This window comes from Moschus berezovskii, chromosome 1 (genome assembly GCF_049115385.1).
Source record: "Moschus berezovskii isolate FMDL1 chromosome 1, NW_MosBer_1.0, whole genome shotgun sequence".
Classification (NCBI taxonomy): domain Eukaryota; kingdom Metazoa; phylum Chordata; class Mammalia; order Artiodactyla; family Moschidae; genus Moschus; species Moschus berezovskii.
The window spans coordinates 112795675-112811893 of NC_142460.1; the positions used below are offsets into that span (position 1 = coordinate 112795675).

The window sequence follows — 16219 nt, forward strand, 5'->3', positions numbered from 1 at the left end:
ATTCTCAGACATTGAAAATAGGATGGTAGTCCTCCCATATTCCCTGTCTATCTATCTGCCTATGTATCATCTATCTTTGTTTTGGTCTATCCATCATCCATTCATCTATCAATCATCTATCTACCTCTCTGAATACATGTGTGTAAATGTGTCTCTATATAAATAAATAGGTAAATGTTTCTAAAACCTTTTGCCTTTCTCCCTCTGTGTTGACTAATCTGATGCTTCTAAAATATATAAAAAATCAAATTCTTAAGTTTTCTCTCTTTTGTACTCCTGCTCTGCCAGTGCCCTGAGCAGAGTGAAATTGTTCAAACTGTCCAACTCTTTGTGACCCCATAGGCTATACAGTCCATGAAATTCTCCAGGCCAGAATACTGGAGTGGGTAGCCTTTCCCTTCTCGAGGGAATCTTCCCAACCCAGGAATCAAACCCAGGTCTTCTGCATTGCAGGCAGATTTTTTTTTTTACCAGCTGAGGCACAAGAGAAGCCCAGGTATACTGGAGTGGGTACCCTATCCATTTTCCAGCAGATCTTCCTGACACAGGAATTGAACCAGGATCTCCTGCATTGCAGGTGGATTCTTTACTAACTGAGCTATCAGGGAAGCCCAAATGCATCAGACTGTGGTCAAATCAACTTTTGAAGGAACAAAACTCAACAGACTTCTTTACTTAAGTCTCAGTAAATATAACATTCCTCTGTGCTCTGCATTTCTCCAAGAGGTCATGAAATTCACAGATTTTCTCAGGCATCTGACCTCAAAGAACACCCTTTCTACACAGAGCAATTTTGTGGTATTACATTCTACAAGACATGTTTTGCAGCTGGTATAGACCAAAAGATTGAGATGGACAAAGTGAATTTTTGATTTTTAAAAACCTTTTTTCAGAATAGTAAATAAGATATGAATTGGTGTTTCTTGTCATCTTTAAACCCTTTTAAACATCAGTTGGATCACTCATATTGAACATACTCCTCCCAAGTAGCCATGGGCAGACAGCCACTTTCTCGAGCTTCGCAGAGGTTCTAAATCAGTTTCCCAGCAATTTGTTTCTGCCTTCCTTTCTTAGAGTCAGTAGGGGTTAGGAAATCAATCTCGTATAACACTGGACACTGTTAGCAATATCAGAGAACTTTTCTCACTGGGCTAGCAGTCTGAAGAGGGGAAAGTAGAATACAGGGGTCTTTGTGGAATGAAGACTTATCTAAATAAACTCTAAATTAAGTAAGCCTCCATTAAGTGTGGTTGCTGTTTCAGTGCTACGTGAAGAGGATAAAAATGTGGATGTTGAGTCCTCTTTTTCATCACCTCCTTCATATGAGCCTTACTAAGGAAATTCTGATTGTATTTTCTACTACTGTGATAATTTCCCTAACCATATTCTCAATCCTTCACTAACATTCTCTTTGTGTTGTTGTCGTTGAGTTGCTAAGTCATGTCCAACTCTTTGCAGCCCCATGGACTGTAGCACCCCAGGCTCCTCTGTCCTTCACTCTTCTGGAATTTGCTCAAATTCATGTCCATTGTGGTGATGCTATCTAACCATCTCATTCTCTGCCATCCCCTTCTCCTTTTGCTTCGTCTTTCCCAGCATCAGGGTCTTTTCCAGTGAGTCAGCTCTTAGCATCAGGTGTCCAAAGTATTGGAGCTTCAGCATCAGTCCATCCAATGAATATTCAGGACTGATTTCCTTTAGGATTGACTGGTTTGACCTGCTTGCAGCCCAAGGTACTCTCAAGGTCTTCTCTTCAGTAATAACTGGCAGTAAGGGGGTGGAAAGTCTTTTTGTGTTAGTTAATTTAAAAAGAAGCAGGCATGAGGGTGCAGGAGAATAAAAAGTCCTCTTCTAAACATATCAAGCATTAGCGCACCATTAGATGTTAAAATGGAGATGTTGAGTAACTTTTGGACAGAGGTATCTGAAGTTAAGGTAAAATTTGGGCCAGGTCACATGTGGGAGCTATCAGCGTAAAGATGATGTTTAAAGCATGTGGAATAACCTAGAAATGTAGTTAGGTAGGGCAGAGAAAAGGCTTAAGGACTGATTCCTGAGAGCAAACCAGTCTTGAGAGATTAAGAGGTGGAAGAGGATGCAGCAAAAGAGGCAGAGAAGTGACCAAGGTCTTGGAAGGAAGAACAAGAAAATATGCTATGCTTGGGAAGCCAAGTGGAGCAATGTGTCAGGAAGGAAGAAAAAAGTCATGTCAGATTCTCTGGTATCAAATAAGATGAGGTGGCCTCCCAGGAGGCTCAGTGATAAAGTATCTACCAGCCGGCACAGGAGATGCAGGAGACATGGGTTTGATCCTGGGTGGGGAAGATCCTCTGGAGTAGGAAATGGCAACCTGCTCCAGTATTCTTGCCTGGAGAATCTCATAGACAGAGGAGCCTGGTGGACTATAGTCCGTAGGGTCTCTAAAAGTCAGACACGACTGAGCAAGCACAAGGTCTAAGAACTTTCCATTGGATTTGGCAGTGTTGGGGTCATTGGGAATGCTGAAGAAAGTAGTTTCTAGGAAGGAGGCGTCCTCTGTATATTGCCAGTCATGGATGATATAGAAACTGCTTTTCCAAGGGAGTTGCTCTGCTGACTTCCACCAAAGATTGGCCCCCATAATTATCTTTGGATCAGAAGCTACTTTAGTCCATATAAGCGTTTTGTTCCTTGTTTGGTGACTGTATGTTGATGGATTAGAGATAAAAGAATTTATTTTGTGGCTAGAATTTTTTTCTTGTGATCTTTTGATTTAAACTTAGTTCTTGTACACAGAGGATATGCTGCATGTGTGATGAAAAGCTGTAAAGTAAACATTTGAAATGAAACCCTGATGCTGAGTTTTTCAAATTGTTTTATCATTTTAATAAGGCTTTTTCTCTGGCACCAAAGCATCTCTATTTTGTCCTAGACTGCTTTCTAGCTAGTACTGTGACAATGAAATAGACTTAATTTTATATACTTTAATATGATTTTTTATATTGAGATGGCTTTACCTTTTTCTAATCCTTTATTCTGGGAGTTGACTTTTTAAAAAATCATAAGAAGGTAGTATGGATGTTATCATGTCCATCTCCTAGTTTCTAGATGAGCTACAATTTAAGAAATTAGAATGAGCCAATTGTACACCCTAATATAGGTGCTGCCAAAGCAAGCACAAATTATACATCCTAATATTAAATATCTCCAGGAAAGGATATTAGAAATGTACTAGGTAATTGTAATAGCTTTTCCTGAAACATTCAAGCTTTTTCTAATAAATATTGTAATTCCAATTTCAACTGAACTGAGGTTACACTGAGCGGTCAAGAATAGCTTCTCAATACCATTTGTATATTCAATATATTTTCTACCTCATGTTTTAGTCTATGTGTCAAAATGGAAAAAATGAGTTATGTTGTTTCTCCCTTTGTCTCATTTTTTTGGGGGGGGAAAATAAGACTGCCTGAAAATGAACTAAGATTTTCAATGTCACCACCTCCTATGCCTGTTTTTTCATTTGTGAAATAGGCTAAGAGTTTCCCCTTAGTCATGTCCTCTAAGTGTTAGGAAGTCTGACTAGATTATTAGACTCGTTATGTACCCTTCCTGTTAGTAGTCTCCTTGTACTAGGAGAAAGTTTGCTTGCTCAGTTTGTAATTTGAAATCTGAAAGAAAGACTGTCCGCTATATTTGTTATTTGAATTCTGTGAGGAAGTTTAGGCAGCAGACATCCAGCTAGCTTCAAGAGCATTTCATATTAGGTGCAAACTTGGATCCTTAATGTTACCAACTCGCATACTGATATTAGCTTTTCTTGCTCCCTAACATTTATCATGGTAGAGCCTTTGAGCAAACCTCTAATGCAGTGTCCAAAGATAAAGAAACTGCAAAGTCGACTTAATGCATTCTTTTTTTTTTTCGGTGAGCTGTGAGATTATGAGATAATTTGCAAAATAGCAGTGCCTGGCAGGATAATCAAATAGGACTGATTTTGGGCACATACATTTTCAACCTCAGTGATTTCTTGTTTTGATTACAAACATGCCTTTAAAGGAGTGGCTGAATTTTGTCATTTCATATCCTGTAGATGGCAATGTTGCACTTGAAAAATAAACAGATAAATGGGTAAAGAAAGCTAAACTTCCCAGGTACAGCATTACTTAATAACCAGCGAGGGGGAACTTTAATGCCAACTCAAGGTATACAGTTAGGGAAATATATTTCAATTGTAGAATACATACGGAATAGACAAATATCTATAAGTGCCAGTATTTACATTTTAAATTGTGCGTGGTTTTAGAGAATGTTTGGTTTAACCGTGCCCCTTTTTTTCTAAGCTGTCTCATTTTTCTTTAACAATGCTTCATTTCAGGGCTCCTACTTAGGTTGCTTTCACATTGCTGAAAGATGAAGAATCATCATTGCTAAAACGTACAGACTTTTAAAATATACACGATTTAGTGAGCCACTGTGGAACCAGGCAGACAAAGAACCCAGGGACAAACACATGTGGCCTTCTCCTGGAGTTCAAGGGCAGCACTGCTGGCCCTGCGCCCTGAGGAGTCAAGCATTGAGGTGGGAGGCTAGTGCCTTCTCAAACAGCTCACTTTGTTATTCTCATTCAGTGGATTTGATTTCAAAAGCAGCCAAGAGACAACTAGATGAGAATGTTTTAATTAAAATATAAACCCTCAAAAAGGCAGATATGCTAAATCACTTGCTTTTAAATGGAGATGAAAAATTCAAATGCATGTAAAGGCATACTGCAAACTTAGAGCAGGAAAATGTACGCTGAGAATATGAGCTCTAGAAACCTAATTTCTTGCCGCTTGGACCTTAAGGTACATTTTTTTATGACCACAGACTAAAGGCACATGAACAAACAGAATCATGGTCTTGTTTTGGCCCATTTTTTTGTCCTTAAACTGTGAAATCCCCAGCACTATTCTTATTGATCAGAATATAAATTTGTTGGTAAATTTAATCCAGACTAAGAAGAAATTATATGCTCTTTGATAAGAATGGGAGAGGAATAAAAGTAGACTGAGGTTGTGGGAAGATTTTGAAAATGGTATTTAAAAATTTGGTATAGTTTCAGATGAATGAGAAAGAGCTTCTTTAAGAATGAAACATATGCTAGTCTGATTTTTTTCCCTCTAAATCATGTCTTTGTTTACTGAATATGAATTTGAGCTGTTAGGAATTTCTGGTCATTCTCCATTTTATTGTGCATTTATGCTCTGACTTCCTTTCTTTTATAAATGCATGAGAAGTTGTGCAGAGCATAGGTGTTGAAGTTGGACTGCTGTGAGGTGACACTTGACTGTACCCGCCTCAGCCTGGTGACTTGGTGTAAGTCACTTGATTGTGGTGAACTCAATTTTAATCAATAAAATAGTAAAAATATCTGTACCCTTTAGGTATTTTGACTCATAATACCTCTTCAGTAAGCAGTAGCTTTTGTGGTTTTTCTTTTCCTCTGAGAAATAATCTCTCATCATTTTTTCTCCTTTTGGCAACAGAAGCATTACATAGAAAGTATTCAATAAAGATTTGTTAGAATGAATCACTGAAAAGGTGAATTAATTAATACCTGAAGAAGGTTTGTTCAGTGACGTTCATATCAGACAATTCCCTTCCACTTCTCTCTCTAGACTCAAGCTTAAGCGAGGAGTAACCAGGTTGCAAAGTTCTGTAATTAAACCATACAAAGAGAGGAAGTAAAGCAAAAAGAAGCCAATATATTTAAAAATTCATTATGGCATGTCAAGTGGAATCACAGAAGTGTTCCTATTGAGTAGAATTTCTAATGAAGTTCCTACAGGACTCTGAAGTCTTCAATCTATGAATGGGAGTCCTGACTTTTACATTATAACCAGGAAAATAAGCAAAACCTCAAATTCCACATCAAAAGAAAGGTTAATAATTTATTTGTCTGTTCACTTGTTGTGTGCATGTGTATGTTTTTGCTTTAAAGCAAGGAGACTACTGGGGTTCTGTTCTAGATATGAGAGAGTTTGGAGAGCTTTATAAAACACATAGAAAACACTACTGGAGTCTTTCAGAGAGAATCATTTGGGCCTAATACGATTTTAGAGGATGCAAATCTTTGTAAATTAGTTTTTTACTATGAAGTGAGTGCTTCAGCTAATGATCACAAATAAATCTAATCCTATGAAAAGTGTGGCCCAGCTGAGAAGTCTGTGATTACAAATTGGATTCCAGAAATAAATTCTTCTTCTTTTCCTGGGTTCAATGTGTTTTGTGAAACAGCCTGCCAATAAGGAATAATGCATTTGGATAACTTGCTTTGAAGCCAAAAACAGAAGGCAGGCTTTTAACTTTTGAAGTAAAATACTGCCTCATGTACATGCTTGATATCTTGAACACATTAGTTTCTATCAATGAAGAACATCAAATGTCTCTAATATTGGGAAAATGCTTACCCCATGTCTGGTATTGTTAGATGACTTACATGGTTGATCTTTCCATGGCTACCTTGTCCTAATAGGTGAACAGCATTGTCATCAACCTTACTTTAGACAGAAAAAGAATGCTGACAAGGTTAAGTAAGGAGTCTATGGCTTTTGGGCAGGAAGTGGTATGTTAGGGCCCTGAAACCAGGCCATTTGACCATAGTTGTAGGCTAGAGACTGGACTCTTGAAGATACTCTCTCTCTAGCAAACATGTTTCTGTGAAATGCTTCTCAATATGCTAGTTGAAAGAGAGAATATTAAACAGAGGCAGTATTCATGCATGTTTCTTAGTCTGGGGTATGTTTGCTTCTCTGGTTGTGTGTCTTTCTCTCTGGTCCTATGTTCCTTCATCTGGATATATTATGCTTCTCTAGAGGTTATATTATTACAGAGAATGAATATATCATGCCTCCAGCATGAATCGTTTTTACTTTCATGTTGATTATGTCAGTGTCATAACATTATTACTATTGCATGTTGTGTAAAATTATTTCCAGTGAAAATGATTAAAAAATACTCATAATTTTAAAAGGTTTCATCTTATTCTTTATGTTGACACGAGCTTGAGGACCAAAAAGTAGCATATCTTAGCTATAGTCCTCTGGTTCTTTTTAAATAATTTTTATTACTGAATTCTACTGAAGTATTGTATGTTCGGCTCTCATGGTGGTCAGATATGATAGGAAGTTTCTGTGGCATTAAAAAAATACCCACATTACTGCTGAGGTCTTCATTCATTACCTTGTTCAAAAATCCTTGTAAAAGAAATTCTTACAACATATTCCTCCAAAATCTGGGAACTTCCCCAACGATTTCAATGTCTGTTTGATGACGTTGTGCTGTCTTTGACCTGAATTGCTAGGAATTTAGCATTAAGGTTTGAATCATTCTTTTTCACCCAGTCAAGACTTTATATAATATTTTTCGTCTTAGTTCTCCTTCCACAATTCTTTTAAAATATTTTTTCATGAATCAATAGTCTTGAGTTTCTTTATATGCCTTTATTTCCAATTGCCCCTGAATTCTATTTGGCAATGAAAAGACTACAAAAGAAGTACACATAGAAACATTTATAAGGTATAAATTTGTTTTGTCAGTTCATGTGAGTAGAATTTACTTCAACAGGGTAAGCAATAGAATAAAATTTCAGTGTATGCCCGACAACTTTCTTACTGTTTTTTATTTTTGATGTATGGATATAATGGTTGTGAAATGATCTTCCACAAACCATACTTTAAGTATTTCCTGATTCTATTAAGATTTTAATTGATATTTGTTCATGACCATGTAGATGATACTGAATGTTTGGACAGAATAAGTATTAACTAGACATAGTGATCCTAAAAATATTATAAAATTATGATAAAAGGAAGAGAGATTATTTTACACATTTTGTTAATTGGAAAAATCATGTCTCATTCTATAATATTAAGTGTTCTGTGTCTTAAGAAGAAAATATTCACAAGTCAATGGGGTAACTTAGTTTTTTACATGTTTCCTTTAATTAAAATTTGCATTTTCCTACTCAAATTGTGGAAAAGATAATATTTTTACAATAGTGCAAGATCTGTGTTTGCAATTATGTGTGAGATAAAGGGAAAAGCTTTTTGCCTTTAACCAACTTACTTTTGAACTAGTCATGATTCAGTTATTATTTATCCTTTATTTATCTGTACATTCAATTCACAATTAAATCCTGATTTTTCAAAACTCGCAAAGTTAGTGATTTCTCACCTGTTGCTCAAATTGTTTAAGTATACTTAGTTTAGAAAAAAAATTCATGAATATGCAAAGCAAGATAATTTTAAAAGGTGCATGCTAAGTCATTTCAGTTGTTTCTTTGCGACCCTTTGGACTGTAACCTGCCAGGCTCCTCTGTCCATCGGATTCTCCAGGCAAAAATACTGGAGTGGGTTGCTATGCCCTTCTCCAGGGAATCTTTCTGACCCAGGAATTGAACCCAGAAACCAATTCTAAAAGTATCATAACATTGAGGATGCTTGAAATAAGTTGGTATGTGTCTGTGTCATCAATGCTTCATGAAACTCTGACTCATTTCATTAGTAGAAATATCTATCCAGAAAGTCAATAAAGAGTGCTGAGAGCATTTGTGAAATGCCATTGACTTTTGCAATTGCAAAAAATCCATCTCCCTAAACATGAATTGTGCTATGTATGTGTGTCTTCCAATAACCATCTCCTCATCAAATAATTTCAATGTCAGTAAATAGAAGGGAACATGAAAATCCCTTGTGTCTATTCTTCCTTTCAGAACAAAAACTCTGACCTTGTCACATCTATAGAAAGTTAATATACCTGGAAAAATTCAATACAGCTCTTTTGGCTAGAACTGTAGCTTTAGTTTACATTTTGGGAACTATTGTAAAGGTAATTTGACATCTTTATTAAAAAAAAACATTATATTAATAATTGCAGGAAACATGTGAATGAAGTAATCTTTTCAATCAAATTCTTGTGCTTTTATGGAATGACTATTGTGTCTTTAATGACTTGGAACCATTTTCCTCTTCCTGGAGAGGACATTATGCTTTTGTTAGATAGTGATTTTTTCCCCCCACTCAGTTATTTCCTCCTCTCATAAGTGCCAGAGATGTCCTGAAAAGAGAAAGCAGGGCACACTGAAGCCATTGTCTCAGAATATATTATCTAGAGCATTTTTGTCTTTTTTTTTTTCTTGTTGTTATTATCTTTGCTTAGGAGAACATTCTTTTATGTTTATTATGCATTATTCCTTTCAGTACATTTGGAAATTGGGGGCATTTTTTCCTTTATTTTGCAAAAAGAGGATGCAAAGTTACAGAAAAAGTATTTAGATTGTCTCCTAATACCTCAAAGTACACAGGGGCAAAAGCTTAAAAGGTCATTGGTGCACTGTAAAAAAAAGGACTTTGGATTTGACTCTTGGCTTTTCCAGGGCTTCCCTGGTAGCTCAGCTGGTAAAGAATCCACCTGCAATGCAGGAGACCTAGTTCAATTCCTGGGTCAGGAAGGTCTCCTGGAGAAGGGTTAGGCTACCCACTCCAGTATTTTTGGGCTTCCCTGGTGGCTCGGCAGATAAAATATCTGCCTGCGTTGCGGGAGACCTGGGTTTGATCCCTGGGTTGGGAAGATCCCCTGGATAAAGGAATACCCACTCCAGTATTCTGGCCTGGAGATTTCCATGGACTGAGGAGCCTGGCAGGCTACAGTCCATGGGGTTGCAAAGAGACTTGGCATTTCCAGTCTTTGAAAGACACAGTAAAGGGAGCTTAAGTATCAGATTGGTGATATGGTACATTCTACTCCTATACCTGGAAGACCTTTTCAGAAATGTATGTGATAGATAACTCTAACTTTTCCTCTGTGGATTTGCATGATTTTCACCCACACTGAAGCTTTTTTCTTGGGAAGATTTCTCCCCCTCCTACAGAAATCTCTCTATGCACTTGTCTCTATCACTACATGTGTTACTCTCAATCCTCACTGTTAAGTTACTTGCACATATTTGCCACTAGTCTTGAAAGTGAAGGTGTTAATCTCTCAGTGTATCTGACTTGTTGTAACGCTATGGACTGTAGCCTGCCAGTCTCCTCTGTCCATGAAATTTTCTAGGCAAGAATACTGGAGTGGGTAACCATTCCCTTCTCCAAGGGACTTCCTGATCCAGGGATTGAACCCAACTCTCCCTCACTGTGGGCGGATTCTTTACTGTCTGAGCTGTCAGGGAAGCTTAAGTGGCTTAAAAGTAGGGATCATCACTTATTTGATTTTGTATTTCTGGTATCTAGCATGGTTCCTAACAGTCAAGTTGAATGAATGTATAAACATTTTTAGACTCTCTTAAATATATGATTTGGAAAGATATTTGAAGGAAATCTATTTGTGGTGTTTTGGTTTTCTTCAGCTTCATTTTTATACCTTTTCTAAACTCATACAGAGTGTTGGGTTACGTGGCATAATATGTGTACATTTGCTATAAAGACAATTTATTTGCAAATCCTTTATTGAATACAAATGCATCTGTTAGGATCACAGGAAAGAAATTTTGCAAGATTACTGTTATGGTTGAAAAATTATTAAATGTCAATTTCTATATTCATTTTATTTCTTGTAGTACCAAATATTTGAGTAGTAATAATATATTTTTTTCACTTTACCATTCCCATGGAGGCTTTAGATAAGAGCCTGACAATCAGCTGAGCTAAAATGAAAAAGATAGACAATGCCAAGTGTTGTTGAGGGTGTGGAACAACTGGAACACTTAGGCACTGTTGATAGTGTAAATTGAAATAAAATACTTTGAAAACCTGTTTCCTAATATCTCTAAAGCAGAATATAGGTATGCCCTGTGACTCAGCATTGTTGCTGTTAGGTATATGACACATTGAAATGAATACTTCAAAATATATACAGATGAATGTTCATAGCAGCCCTATCTATAACTGCTCTAAATTAGAAATATATCAAATGTCCTGAACAGTAGAATCAATGACTATTGTATATAAATATAGTGAAATACTAATGTAGCAATTAAAGTGAATGAAACACAGCTGCATGTAACAACATGGATGCATCTCAAACACACAACAATAGTGCTGAATGAAAGAATTCAGAACTAAATGAATGCATATTATATAATACACTTTATCACTTCTTGGCCTTTTGGCTAAGATCAAGTGTAGTATATGATACCATTTATATAAATTTCAAACAGTAACAAAACAAATCTGTAGTGGTGGAAGTCATCATAATAAGCAGACGGACATGAAAGGGGCATTTAAGGGGTTGCCAGTGTTCTATTCAATAAGTTGACTAGGGGTATCCAGGTATTTTTAATTTGTTAGTAGGTTTTGAATTATAAAACTGCAATCTGTGCACTTTTTTTTTTGTTTATTATACATCATTAAAAGTTTCAAGATGAAATAAAGTCAGAATAAAGCATCAAAATCATGATCCAGCAGTTAGTCTCCAAATGGAAATTTTCTGTCTTGAATAAACATTTCAGAATTTCACTATTCTTTTATTAAATGGGAAAACTTTGGCCTATGTTAATGAAGCCAAGGTTTTCTGAACCTTAAGGTGTCTGATATATTGCTATTCTGTTGACTGACTTGCAAAACCCCTTGGATCAGTTCAGTTCAGTTCAGTCGCTCAGTCATGTCCGACTCTCCGCGACCCCATGAATCACAGCACGCCAGGCCTCCCTGTCCATCACCAACTCCCGGAGTACACTCAAACTCATGTCCACAGAGTCGGTGATGCCATCCAGCCATCTCATTCTCCGTCGTCCCCTTCTCCTCCCGCCCCCAACCTTTCCCAGCATCAGAGTCTTTTCCAGTGAGTCAACTCGTCGCATGAGGTGGCCAAAGTATTGCAGTTTCAGCTTTAGCATCAGTCCCTCCAATGAACATCCAGGATTGATCTCCTTTAGAATGGACTGGTTGGATCTCCTTGCAGTATAAGGGACTCTCAAGAGTCTTCTCCAACACCACATTTCAAAAGCATCGATTCTTCGGCGATCAGCCTTCTTCACAGTCCAATTCTCACATCCATACATGACCACGGGAAAAACCATTGCCTTGACTAGACGGACCTTGGTTGGCAAAGTAATGTCTCTGCTTTTTAATATACTATCAAGGTTGGTCATAACTTTCCTCCCAAGGAGTAATCGTCTTTTAATTTCATGGCTGCAATCAGCATCTGCAGTGATTTTGGAGCCCAAAAAAACAAAGTCTGACACAGTTTCCGCTGTTTTTCCATCTATTTCCCATGAAGTGATGGGACCAGATGCCATGATCTTTGTTTTCTGAATGTTGAGCTTCAAGCCAACCTTTTCACTCTCCTCTTTCACTTTCATCAAGAGGCTTTTGAGTTCCTCTTCACTTTCTGCCTTAAGGGTGGTGTCATCTGCATATCTGAGGTTATTAATATTTCTCCCGGCAATCTTGATTCTAGCTTGTGCTTCTTCCAGCCCAGTGTTCCTCATGATGTACTCTGCATATAAGTTAAATAAGCAGGGTGACAATATACAACCTTGATGTACTCCTTTTCCTATTTGGAACCAGTCTGTTGTTCCATGTCCAGTTCTGACTGTTGCTTCCTGACCTGCATACAGGTTTCTCAAGAAGCAGGGCAGGTGGTCTGGTATTCCCATTTCTTTCAGAATGTTCCACAGTTTATTGTGATCCACACAGCCAAAGGCTTTGGCATAGTCAATGAAGCAGAAATAGATGTTTTTCTGGAACTCTCTTGCTTTCTCCATGATTCAGCAGATGTTGGCAATTTGATCTCTGGTGCCTCTGCCTTTTCTAAAACCTGCTTGAACATCTGGGAGTTCACGGTTCACATACTGCTGAAGCTTGGCTTGGAGAATTTTGAGCATGACTTTACTAGCGTGTGAGATGAGTGCAATTGTGCGGTAGTGTGAGCATTCTTTGGCATTGCCTTTCTTTGGGATTGGAATGAAGACTGACCTTTTCCAGTCCTGTGGCCACTGCTGAGTTTTCCAAATCTGCTGGCATATTGAGTGCAGCACTTTCAAAGCATCATCTTTCAAGACTTGAAATAGCTCAACTGGAATTCCATCACCTCCACTAGCTTTGTTAGTAGTGATGCTTTCTAAGGCCCACTTGACTTCACATTCCAAGATGTCTGGCTCTAGGTCAGTGATCACATTATCGTGACTATCTTGGTCGTGAAGATCTTTTTTGTACAGTTCTTCTGTGTATTCCTGCCACCTCTTCTTAATATCTTCTGCTTCTGTTAGGTCCATACCATTTCTGTCCTTTATCGAGCCCATCTTTGCATGAAATGTTCCCTTGGAATCTCTAATTTTCTTGAAGAGGTCTCTTGTTTTTCCTATTCTGTTGTTTTCCTCTATTTCTTTGCATTGATCACTGAGGAAGTCTTTCTTATCTCTCCTTGCTATTCTTTGGAACTCTGCATTCAGATGCTTATATCTTTCCTTTTCTCCTTTGCTTTTCGCCTCTCTTCTTTTCACAGCTATTTGTAAGGCCTCCTCAGACAGCCATTTCGCTCTTTTGCATTTCTTTTCCATGGGGATGGTCTTGGTCCCTGTCTCCTGTACAATGTCACGAACCTCCGTCCAAGACAACAACAGACCCAAAACAGAGTCACTTATGCTAAGCCCCATGTCACCAAACTGGTACTTAAGAAATGGAGTCTTAAACCAATTAATCAGGAATCACCTGATCAGCACCAGTTAGGAAATCTGCCTACTAAACTTCTGCCATCCCCTGAAGGAAGATAACCTTGAAATAATCAACTGTTTTTTTTTCCCTATTATAACTTCCTTGTTCCCATTCCCTTTGCCTATAAAAGTCTTTCATTTTGTAGTTCCTCAGAGTTCCTTTCTACATCCTAGATCGCATGCTGCCTGATTCATGAATCATTGAATAAAGCGAGTAAGATCTTTGAAATTTACTCAGTTGAATTTTGCTTTTTAGCAGTAGTGATAAAGTTTCACCTCCCACAGCTCCAAAATATTTAAAAAGAGTAGATATGTATCATATTTGACTATCAAATAGATTCTGATCTTTTTCACTCACCATTTTCTCAGAAAGACTTTAAGCTGCTATACAAGTGGCATACTACTCAGGCCATGTTAATAAAATGTTAGTGATGACATTTAATATGAAAAGCCATTGAACTTTGTGTATATTGTAAATTGATGTGTTTTCTTTGAGACTGTGTAGCTCAGTGGTAAAGAATCCCCCGCCAATGCAGGAGAGGAGGGTTTGATCCCTGGATCAGGAAGATCCCCTGGAGGAGGAAATTGCAACCCACTCCAGTATTCTTCCTTGGAGAATCCCATGGACAGAGAAACCCCATGGGCTACATTCCATAGGGTTCAGTTCAGTTCAGTTCAGTCGCTCAGTCGTGTCCGACTCTCCGCGACCCCATGAATCACAGCACGCCAGGCCTCCCAACCAGTCCATTCTAAAGGAAATCAATCCTGGGTGTTCACTGGAAGGACTGATGCTAAAGCTGAAACTGCAATACTTTGGCCACCTCATGCAACGAGTTGACTCACTGGAAAAGACTCCATAGGGTTACAAAAAGTCAAATTTGACTAAATACACACATACCTTATTTACAGGCTTTTTTTTTTAAAAAATAAATTATTCCTAGTTAGAGAAATATATATATTTTTCCTGAGTTCAAATTTCTGTATTTATGTTTTATGGATCAGTAGCAAACAAGAAAAAGTTTCAAAAGACTGACCATTTGTAGAGAAATTTATGATAATTTTAGTACTTGTTAGCTATGAAAAGAGAAAAAAAGATCATAAGACCTTCTTTGTCAAGGTCCAAAGAAAGTGCTTTCATTAGCCTTCTTGTAGGCAGATGAGAAATGAGGCAGAAAACACTAATATAGAACAAATAGGAACAATCTAAAATATGAAGTTTTGATAGGAACTTGGATTGCTTCTAAATATGGAAATGTTTGAAAAGCAACTTCTGACAAAAAGGAAACAACAAAAAAAGAAGTTAGGGAGAACTATGAAATTCAGTTCAGTTCAGTCGCTCAGTCGTATCCGTATCCGACTCTCTGCGACCCCATGAATCACAGCACCCTAGGCCTCCCTGTCCATCACCAACTCCCGGAGTTCACTCAAACTCATGTCCACAGAATCGGTGATGCCATCCAGCCATCTCATTCTCGGTCGTCCCCTTCTCCTCCCGCCCCCAATCCTTCCCAGCATCAGAGTCTTTTCCAGTGAGTCAACTTGTTGCATGAGGTGGCCAAAGTATTGCAGTTTCAGCTTTAGCATCAGTCCTTCCAATGAACACCCAGGATTGATCTCCTTTAGAATGGACTGGTTGAACTATGAAATTAGTAATATGAAAAATGATGATACAGTCTTTGCAATTTAGCTTGGTCTTTAAGATGTGCCATATTGCATAGTTTAATTTTGTAAGGTCATTTAAATAGAGTTAATTGCCTCTTTTAAGTTGGATAGCTAACAAGGTTTGTTCAAATGTTTTGTGTACTTTGGACCTTAGAAGTAAAATGAAGAATTTAATCCTTCTTAGAACTGTCCTAATAGGTGAGAGTCATAAATATTTCAAAGTATTGCAACACCAGACAGAATAAAAGTCTATCAACCTGACCAGATAAATATTGTCAAGGAATGTAAGTTAGAAATACTTTGTTGTTGCTGTTCTTTAGTTGCTAAGTTGTGTCTAACTCTTTTGCTACCCCATGGACTGTAGTAGCAGGCTACAGTCCTGCTCCTCTGTCCCTCAGATTTTCCAGGCAAGAATACTGAAGGGGGTTGCCATTTCCTTCTCCAAAAATATACCTAGCATTACAGTAATTTGTGAAGGGAGGAAGAGAAAATTTACAATTATGGGTTCAGGTTTTTATACCATGTATTAGATATACATAATATTATGTTGTGTATGTGTTAAGTCACTTCAGTTGTGTCTGACTCTTTGAGACCCTGTGGATTGTAGCCTGCCAAGCTCCTCTGTCCATGGGATTCTCTAGGCAATAATACTGGAGTAGACTGCCATTTCCTCCTCCAGGGGATCTACTCAACCCAGGATTGAACCCACGTCTCTTATGTCTCCTGCATTGGCCGATGGGTTCTTTACCATTAGTGCCACCTGGGAAGCCCAGTATTATGTTAGTATTACTTAAAGAAATTCTCTTTAAGTTCAATTTAAGTTAAATTGTTAGAACTATTGTGTTGATTACCATTGTTTTAATGACATGACTCTTGACTGGAGGGTAT

General features: G+C 37.7%; 1 long non-coding RNA gene and 1 pseudogene across 1 annotated transcript in view; both read left to right on the forward strand.

Moving 5' to 3' along the window:
• The window catches only part of LOC148778819 (uncharacterized), a 358916-nt gene that overhangs the window by 256081 nt on the left and 86616 nt on the right, over positions 1–16219 (forward strand). The window lies entirely within an intron of this gene.
• LOC148778820 (U2 spliceosomal RNA) lies at positions 11106–11186 on the forward strand (annotated as a pseudogene).